This window comes from Dipodomys ordii, unplaced genomic scaffold (assembly GCF_000151885.1).
Source record: "Dipodomys ordii isolate 6190 unplaced genomic scaffold, Dord_2.0 Scaffold86, whole genome shotgun sequence".
NCBI lineage: Eukaryota > Metazoa > Chordata > Mammalia > Rodentia > Heteromyidae > Dipodomys > Dipodomys ordii.
In genome coordinates, this window is record NW_012267302.1 from 1,954,726 (window position 1) to 1,964,961 (window position 10,236).

The 10,236-nt window shown below is 41.8% G+C and overlaps 1 protein-coding gene across 3 annotated transcripts in view; it reads right to left on the bottom strand.

Annotated features, from left to right (window-relative positions):
• P4ha1 (prolyl 4-hydroxylase, alpha polypeptide I) overlaps positions 1-10,236 on the bottom strand; it is a 64,012-nt gene that overhangs the window by 53,275 nt on the left and 501 nt on the right. The window contains exon 1 of one of the 3 annotated variants that reach the window (XM_013025691.1): positions 10,066-10,136. The exons of the other annotated variants lie outside the window; for them this stretch is intronic. The gene's annotated coding sequence lies outside the window, so the exon portion shown is untranslated. Of the gene's footprint in view, positions 1-10,065; positions 10,137-10,236 lie in introns of those variants that run through there. 3 annotated transcript variants of the gene reach the window in all.

A 10,236-nucleotide genomic window follows, 5' to 3' on the forward strand; every position in this document is an offset into this window, starting at 1 on the left:
TTTTCTTTTTGCTTATGTGGTGCTGAGGAATCGAACCCAGGGCCTCAGGCATGCAAGGCAAGCGCTCTACCACTGAGCCAACTTCCCAGCCCAATTTTGCCAATCTGTTAACTGAACTTCATTATGTAATTCTGAAGCATACACTTATATTACATAATGTTTACAATACATACTATATTTTTTTAATCTATAAGGAGAAAAAAAGAACATGAAAGAAATCTTAAAGAACAACATGTTCTCAGGTAAGAGGTGGGGTGAACTAAGTTGCCAAATAACTATTTACCCAAACACAAAACTTTCTACAGCATTTTTTCCAGGAAAATCCAGCTCTACAAACTCAATAGGTCAATCAAACCTGGGCACAGACTTTATAAGTTCTACTACATTGTAAATATTTCCAGTATTGAGTTATCAGGGTTCATTGAATTTTAAGTACAAACTATTCAATGAATTACTAGAAGAGAACTCTTGGCAAATGATTCTATTATCCTTTCAGAGTCACATTTCTTCCAAAAAAAATGTTGCAACATTAAAAGTCTGTCTTTTCCAGACAAATCATCTAAAAATTAATAAGGGAGACTCAAGAATGCTTGATATTCTAAACTTTCTCAGACATTAAAAAATTTCCACAGGAAAATGAACTATGTAACTGGTGGGCAGGAACAAGAGAGGGAAACTAGGAGAAAGAGAAGGGGTGACACTGCCCAAAAAAAGAAATGGACTCATTATCTGACTTATGAGATAGCAAGCCCTCTGTACAACACCTTAATAAAAAGTTTTTTTTAATATTTTCACAGGGCTGGGCTCCTCTCATGACCAACAAAATAAATTTCACAGGGACCTTTTTTTTTTTTTGGTCAATCATGGGGCTTGAACTGTGGACCTGGGCACTGTCCCTCAGCTCTTCAGCTCAAGGCTAGCGCTCTACCACTTGAGCTACAGCGCCACTTCCCGCTTTCTGGTGGTTAATTGGAGATAGTCTCAGGGACCTTCTTGCCTAGGCTGGCTTTGAACTGCGATCCTCAGATCTCAGCCTCCTAAGTAGGTAGGATTACAGGCGTGAGCCACTGACACCTGGGACCTTTTAACAATCTCTTCACTTTCCACAGTTGTTCTGTGTGTGTGTGTGTGTGTGTGTGTGTCTTCACTTTCCACAGTTGTTCTTTGTGTGTGTGTGTGTGTGTGTGTGTGTGTGTGTGCCCACACGCACAGCTTGCTTATTCTTCCTTACACATTTCATAATCAACTCCTGGTCCTCCCAACATCTGTGTTTCTATTTTATGTGACAATTTTCATGATTCACATAACTTCTGGTTCCAAAACCAGGCCATCACAATGTGGCACATTTATATTAGGCACACAGGTGTCAGAGGCTTACCTAGCTACTAAGGAGGCTGACACCTGAAGATGAGATTCAAAGACAGCTTAGGCAGGCAAGTCGCTATCTCCAATTAACCACCCAAAAGTCAGAAGTGGAAATGTAGCTCAAGTGGTAGAGCAACAGCCCTAGCAAAAAAGATAAGGGACAGCACCCAGGCCCTGAGTGTGAGCCCCAGGACCAGTAGACATACATTTTGAAACTAAGCAGGATGGATTTTCCAAGACAACTAAGAGCAATACTAACAGAAATAGATTATATTTCTGTTCTTCCAAATAATCCTTCAGCAAACTCATTTTTTAAAAATCGGATTCCATGAATTCCAATCATACTTATGCCCCAATGAGAGCTAGCTACACCTCTTTTAAAATTTGAGGTAAGTCTCTCTGATTTGTCTGTCCCTGCTAGCTTTAACCCTAGATCCTCAAATCTCAGCCTTTTTAAAGCTAGGATTACAGGCATGAGTGCCCAGCTAATTCTCACATATTTAACCCTATCATATATTTCACTCCTTTCCACTGAAATACCTTTCTCAATAATACTTTTATATTTTTGCATAAGAATTCACTCAATAAATGCTATTTCCATATCAAAGATATAGTTTATGAATACATGTGACTTAATTCTACTTTTTTGGGGGTTGTTCTTGAACTTTTTTGCGCAAAGCTAGCACTCTAGGCTGGAAATGTGGCTTAGTGGTAGAGTGCTTGCCTAGCATGCATGAGAAGCCCTGGGTTCAATTCCTCAGTACCACATAAACAGAAAAAGCCAGAAGTGGCACTGTGGCTCAAGTAGTGGAGTGCTAGCCTGGGGCAAAAGCAGCTCAGGGACAGTGCCAGTTCTGGGCTTGAACTCAGGGCGAAGAAAAAAAAAAAAGAACTCTACCAAAAGCAATCATTTATATAAAGTGCCTAGGAGATCAGGCAAACAGAAGACATAGAAGAAATGTTACTTTTGTCATGGGGCAAGAACGCAAGGATAGCTGGATTTAATGCCAAATGTGTTTCTAGGGGTATAGAAAGAAAAAAAACTTGGAAAAGTGGAAATCTCAAGCCTCAATTCAGGACCAAAATAGCATGAGGGTACAAATCATCAAATAGCCCATCTACATTAGAAGTCAGAAATTTAGACTGAAATTGTATTGAATGTACAGATTAAAGAATGGACATCTTAAAATTCTGTCACTCAATTCATGAACATACTGTATTTTATAATTCTGCAAAATATTGCAAAACATTTTTTCCAAGTTTTGTAACATTTTACATGTATTTTGTGAAGTTACTTTAGGTATTTCATGGTTGTAGTGCTATTGAGATGAAGTTTCAATTTCCATTTTTGTTACCATTATCTAGAAATACAACTGACGGTCATATGTTGATCTTCTGTCCTTGCAAACTCATTCATTCACCAGATTGTTTTTTCAATAGCCTTTCAGATTTTCTACAAAGCCATGTCTGAGAATATAGTTCCCACTCCTTTAAACACACTGGAACAAAAAAGACAAGCTATTAACTGAAAAACAAATTATTTCCCTATCATTGTATGCTGTAGCTATTCCACTCCTCTCCCTCTCTCTCTCTCATTCACACACACACAAGTGTATGTATGCCTTCTGCACAAGATCTGTGTATGAATGCTCAGTGACATGGACAGTAGGGATTCACCTCTCCATCACTGAGGCAGGTGACAGCATTATTAGAACATTAAATACTGTTAAAACACTGTTAATGTCAATGAAAAATCTTTATTCATTTTAATGTTATGCTTTTGTAAATACGTTAAGACTTGCAGATAGGCAATTTAACTGCCTACTTGATAGCCTATAAGATGTGCCTGGCTACCTTGAGAAAAGGGCTGCCAATTAAGCAGGTAGACTGCCCTCATGTCAGTGTCATCTGCTTTAGACTCACTCTATGAATATCTGGAGGAAGCTATTCAACAACAGCTTACACCAACTCTTTCTGCCTTCACTAACTTCATCAAACTCAGATGACCTAGCAGTTACTTTGTGGCAGGATTGAGGGAAACACTTCCCCAGATCACAGGAAGAAGCCTGTGGCTACTTCATTTGCATAAGGACCACCACCAAGAGTTGCTATAGTACAAACACAGACCTTCACTAGTATAGAGACTTCCATGGGCTGGGAAGGTGGCTCAGTGGTACAGCGCTTGCCTTGCATGCATGAGACCCTGGGTTCGATTCCCCAGCACCACATAAGAAAAAAGAAAAAAGCCGGAAGTGGCGCTATGGCTCAAGTGGTAGAGCGCTAGCAGGACAGCGCCCAGGCCCAGAGTTCAGGCCCCGCGACTGGACAAAAAAAAAGAGAGAGAGAGACTTCCACAACTGAGCTAGATGTCCTTAGCACATCCTCTTTGTGGCTATATAGGCAGACTGTTTAGCTCACTTTGTGGGAGGGTTTTTTGTGTTTGTGCCAGTTCTTGGGCTCGAACTCAGGGCCTGGGCACTGTCCCTGAGCTACTTTTTGCTTAAAGCTAATATTCTACCACTTCTGGCTTTCTGATAACTTATTGGAGATAAAGCTCACAGACTTTCCTACTCAGGCTAGATTGTAGTGGCAAACAGTAATCCTTATTCCTCCAGTCTCAGTCTCCTTAATAGCTAGGATTAAACATAAACCAACAGTGCCCAGCTTCAGCTCACTTTGTGGATCAATTGTGCTACCACTGAATGTTGTAAGTTTAGGCAGAAGAAAAGGTCTCTCAAGAGACCTTTTCTTGCCTGCTTTTGATTTTTATCATTAATATAGTGGCTGAGACTGTAACACAAAGAAAAGCAAAGAAGTAGTGTGATAGCAGCAGCAACAATGAAAGCAATATTAACCATCATTGAAGCAGCAGAACTGGTGACTTGAAAGCACACTGCACAGCAGCCCAGTGGCACCTCAAGCTTACTAAATTGAGATCACTGTCAAAATATCTTTGAGGCTAGCTGAAACAAATGACTGCTAAAAATTAAAACCTTGAATATGGCTTTATGCAACATTTGAATATGAATAAAATCTTGTCTGAATTTTTTTAAAATGGCAGGGGGTGTTTTGAACAATGGGGTAAAACAAAGGTTAACACAAAGTAATGCTATAATGTCCCAAATAAATACATGCTGATTTTTTTGAAGAAGTGGATATGCAAATATAGTTAATATACAATCAAGTGTAAGAAAAAGTTACAAGAAATCTTGAGTCTATGTAAAACAGTATTTGCTCTCAGACATAAAAATGTAACTGTCTTCCATTCTGGATTTCTAGAAATTATTTTTTCAGTACATAATAAATATGCAATAAAAGCTTACTAATCACATCTTCGGGATGGTGTCTCTAAAATTAAACATTAGTCCAGTCTTTGTATATATATTTTTATTTTCTGTTTTTGGTCGGTCATGGGGCTTGAACTCTGGGCCTGGGCACTGTTCCTCAGCTCTTCAGCTGAAGGCAAGCACTCTACCACTCCAGCCACAGCACCTCTTCCAGTTTTCTGGTGGTTAACTGAAGAGTTTCATGGACTTTCCTTGCCTGAGTTGGCTTTGAACTGCGATCCTCAGATCTCAGCCTCCTTCCTGAGTAGCTAGGATTACAGGCACCGGTGCCCAGCTTTCTTTTTATTAGCTATAAATAGTTGTAGAAAAGATCTTCAACATTTTTCTTAACTGAAATAGTCATTCTTTAAAATTCAGAAAATTCAAGGTTAGAAAGCATGAAGACTGGGGCTAGGAAGGTGGCTCTGTGGTAAGGTGCTTGCCTCGCATGCATGAGGCCCTGGGTTTGATTCCTCAGCACCAATTACACAGAAATAGCCAGAAGTGGGTGCTATAGCTCAAGTGGTAGAGATCAGGGACAGCACCCAGGCTGAGAGTTCAAGCTACACGACCGACCAAAAAAAAAGAAAGAAAGAGGGGGGAGGGGGGAGGATTGGGTGGTGGGGAGGTAGGGAAGGGATGTGAAGGGTAAACAAAGGAGGAGGCTGCAATGCTTGATAAGAAATGTATGCATTATCCTGCCCATGTAATTGTAACCCCTCTGGTACAGTATGTTCACAAAAAAATTAAATTAAATTAAAAAAAAGAAAAAAAAAGAAAGAAAGCATGAAGACTTATTTTAGCAACCGAGTTGGGGACTGAGATAAAGAACCTTACAAGGGGCTGGGAAGGTGGCTCAGTGGTAGAGTGCTTGCCTTGCATGCATGAGGCCCTGGGTTCGATTCCTTAGCACCACATAAGCAGAAAAAGCCAGAACTGGTGCTGTGGCTCCAGTGGTAGAGCGCTAGCCTTGAGCTGAAGAGCTGAAGAACAGCGCCCAGGCCCAGAGTTCAGGCCCCACAACCAGACCCCCCCCAAAAAAAGAAAAAAAAAAAGAATGAGACTTCCCCATGAATCTTTCTGGCTTCCCATCTCACCATATAACCATCACTTTCAAATATATTCTTATGGGCTGGGAATGTGGCTTAGTGGTAGAGGGCTTGCCTAGCATGCATGAAACCCTAGGTTTGATTCCTCAGTACCACATACACAGAAGCAGTGCCCAGGCAATGTGTTCAAGCCCCAGGACTGGCAAGAAAAAATAGGTACATACATATACATACATAAACACACACACATACTATGATGCCATTCACCTGGGTGGGGGCCCTTGCTAGAGCCAAGCAGAAGACGGGTTTCTGGATTGCCAAAATTGTGAGCTAAGCAAACATCTTTTCTTTATATATTATCTACTAGATACATTATACAATGGAAAACAAACGAATATAAAGTGTTTTATTATCACATGTTTAAACAATGGAAGAAAACGATGGAAGAAAACTGGCTGAAGTTAACTGTAGATATGTATATGGATAAAACCATTAAGTTACAATTTTCTCTTATAATAGAGCTCATTTGTCCAATAAGACAGTGCATTAGAGAATATTAATTTGATGTAAAAAATACTATTTAAGTGAGAGAGCTGTAAACCACTAAAACATGGACACATTGACACATTTACTTAAAGCACTAGCAGGAAGAGGAAGCCCAAGAATAGTACTCATTCACTGATGACAATTATGTAAGAAGCATGAATCTCCATAGTGTATTTTTAGCCAATATACTAATAGTCATATTGATCACCTCTGAATGATCAAATCTTTTTTCTTGTTTTTGTTTTTTTGTCAGTCATGGGACTTGAACTCTGGGCTTGGGCGCTGTCCCTCAGCTCTTCAGCTCAAGGCTAGTGCTCTATCACTTGAGCCACAGCCCCACTTCTGACTTTTTCTGCTTATGTGGTGCTGAGGAATCGAACCCAGGGCCTCATGCATGCAAGGCAAGCATTCTACCACTGAGCTATCTTCCCAGCCCCTCAGCAAATCTTTTGAAAAAGGAATGTTTTCATTACATCAAATTCAAATATTGCTGGTGTGGCCTAAATAAAAGTAATTTGAGGCTGGGCACAGGTGACTCACACCTGTAATCCTAGCTGCTCAGGAGGCTGAGATCTGAGGATTACAGTTCAAAGCCAGCCCTGGAAGAAAAAAAAGTTCCCCTGAGACTCCTATCTCCAATTAACTACTCAAAAAAGCTGGAAGTGGCACTGTGGCTCACGTGGGAGAGTACTAGCCTTTAGCACAAAGAGGCTCAGAGACAGAGCTCAGGACCAAAATTCAAACCCCAGGACCAAAAAAATAATAACAATAATAATAATTTGAATTTCTTGTTTCTTTAGGGAACTAAAGGAAAACCAATGTCAGAATAACTTCAGTACATATAAACAAATTTCATTAAGTAAAACAAACACAATCTTTGTTTCACTTATATGCATACAAGTTTATTTGGCTTGTTTCATATTCATGTATTTATATACACATACCTCATTATGGTTTAATTATAAAATTCAGCCAGGCACTACTGGTTCACGCCTATAATCCTAGCTACTCAGGAGACTTAAGATCTAAGAATTGCAGTTAGAAGCCAGTCCAGGCAGAAAAAGTCTCAGATGCATCTCCAATTAGCCAGCAAAAAGCTGGACGTACAAGTGTGACTCCAGTGGCAGAGTGCCAGCCTTGAGGGAAAATGCTAAGGGACAGCACCTAGGCCCTGAATTCAAGCCCCAGTACTAGCACAAAATGAAATATATGTATACATGCAAGATCTCACAGCAAGAAGAGCATTCCAAGGGCAATAAAATTTTTATTTTTGCTTGCCTAGTCCACCTTCAGCATGAAAAACTAAAATAGGTTACAATATGAAGGAGGGAGAACACACAACAAGATATACTTTCATTAACAATTGCACAAATCAACATTCTAACAACCTGTAACTTTTAAGACACTTTTGCAAAAGTTTATTAGGAACTGGGCACTGGTGGTTCACACCTGTAATCCTAGCTACTCAGGAGGCTGAGATCTGAGGACCATGGTACAAAGCCAGCCCGAGCAGGAAAGTGCGTGAGACTCTTTTTTTTTTTTTTTTTTTCGGTCGTGGGGCTTGAACTCTGGGTCTGGGCGCTGTCCCTCAGCTCTTCAGCTCAAGGCGAGCACTCTACCACTTGAGCTACAGCGCCACTTCCAGTTTTCTAGGAGATAAGAGTCACGGATGTTCCTGCCCGGGCTGGCTTTGAACCGCGATCCTCAGATCTCAGCCTCCTGAGTAGCTAGGATTACAGGCGTGAGCCACCAGCGCCCGGCGTACGTGAGACTCTTACCTCCAATTAACCACCAGAAAACCTGAAGTGGCGCTGTAGCTCAAGTGGTAAAGTGCTTGCCCTGAGTGCAGGAGCGGAGGGACAGTGCCCAGGCCCAGAGTTCAAGCCCCAAGACCGCAAAACAAAACAGTTTATTAGGGTCAACTGGGTGCTGGTGGCTTACACCTATACACCTAGCTACTCAGATGGCAGGGATAAGAATCACAGTTCAAAGCCAGCTGGGACATACAGGCTTGTCAGTATGTAATAAACTAAGGTAATAGAAAAAGTCGCTATCAGGGTTGGGAAGATGGCTCAGTGGTAGAGCGCTTGCCTTGCATGCATGAGGCCCTGGGTTCGATTCCTCAGCACCACATAAGAAAAAAGAAAAAAGCCGGAAGTGGCACTAGGGCTCAAGTGGTAGAGCGCTAGCCTTGAGCTGAAGAGCTGAGGGACAGCGCCCAGGCCCAGAGTTCAGGCCCCATGACCGGACCCAAAAAAAAGAAAAAGTCACTATCTTCTTACCAAAAAGCCAAGCTCCTCCAACTATGTAGACTATACAAATAATATGCTTTCTTTTTGCAATAATCATTTGTATTGCTTTCTTTGTACTTATTAAAAGTTGTACATATTTTATCAATTTTACCAGCTAAGTTCCCAACACACAAAATGACCAATGTAATTAACCTCTTATCAAAGTTCCTGGTTTCATTGCTTCAAAGTAATTCATTTTAGTAAGTCAGTGGAAAGCATAACCCACCCAAGAGAGCCGAAAGTAGACCTTTTCTTAGACAGTCTATATAATTTAAAGAAACTTTTGTCATCAGCTATCAAAATCACTAGAAGGGCTTAAAGCACAATGTTACAAAACCAACAACTGACATGACATGATGTGACTTAAGGATAAGTCATTAAACCTATGCTTCTCACAGGAAGAAAACGCTTGAATTTCCAAGATTCTGAAATGGCACAGACTAAAAGCTGAAGTTAAAGAAAAATCATTTTAAACCAACGGAAAATATATTCAAGACTGTACCCTTTCAGCTTATTTCCTTCTTAAGGTACCTATCCATAGAAATCAATCCAAAAAAACCCTACAAATTCTCCTTAAATATGTTTTTAATTTCCAGCGTTCCTGCTGTGGAGGCTTAATTTTTCATCTGATTATTTTAGGAATCTAGCCCCATTCATAAACTCAAAAGGGAAATACGTTTCTTTCCAGAACCGTAAAAAAAAAAAAAAAAGTGAGCAAAAAGTTGATGAAAGAACACTGCTGCCACGTCTTCCCCCCTCCCCCACTCACGTAGTGGTTATTTCATCCCTTCAGAGTGCATTCCAAGGAAAACTCCAAGAGCCACAGCTCTGAGGGGCAGTGAAGGCGAAATTACCAAATCTCTGGCCTTTTTTGATCCGTTCCTAAAAGTGGATCTAGCTGCTGCTTCATCCCTTTCTTAAAATAGTGCACATTTCCCAGTCTTCTCGATTCTTTGCAGAAATCCTATTACCGTCTACATCACAATGAAACTCTGATATTACAAATGCATATTAGCTCCAAAATAAGATATGTTAGCATCTAAAAACTGATTTGTACTCCATAGGTTCGATTTAAGAGAAATGGGTTCGTAATTGAACCATCTTCCTCCCCCTTGAAACCTAATCTGGGGTCCAGTCATCTAACGCAATTCAAGTCTCACGTAACTATGGAGTGGGCAACCATGCGAAGTCGAAAGAGAAGACAGAGGAAGCTACGGAGGGGGGAGAGAAAGGAGAAGAAATGAGGAGGAGAGAGGAGAGACGCTCTCGGACCTTGATAGGGATTCCTGGGGAGGAAGAGTGAAGCAGCCCAGCTTCGCCCGGCTGCCCGACACGGGGAGGTGACAGCCGCTCCCGCCCCCAGGCTGCGTCCAGCCGCTCGGGCAGCCGCGGGGCGCGCAACAGATGAGCAGCCCCAACTTTCCGGGTAGGTCCGCTTCCCCGACCCGGGGGAGCCCGGGCTCCCGCTCCGAGCTTTAAAACCCTCACCTCACCGCCACCTGGAAACCATCCGCGGCTGCGGCGGCCCCGAGCTCGCCCCCCGCCCGCGCGGTCCCCTCAACTTCGCCGGGAGGACCCGGTACCGACCGAGCTCTTCACCACCCGCGGGGCGAGTCCTTCCCGCGAAGGAACATTCAAGAAGGTTCTGGTCTCGGGGCG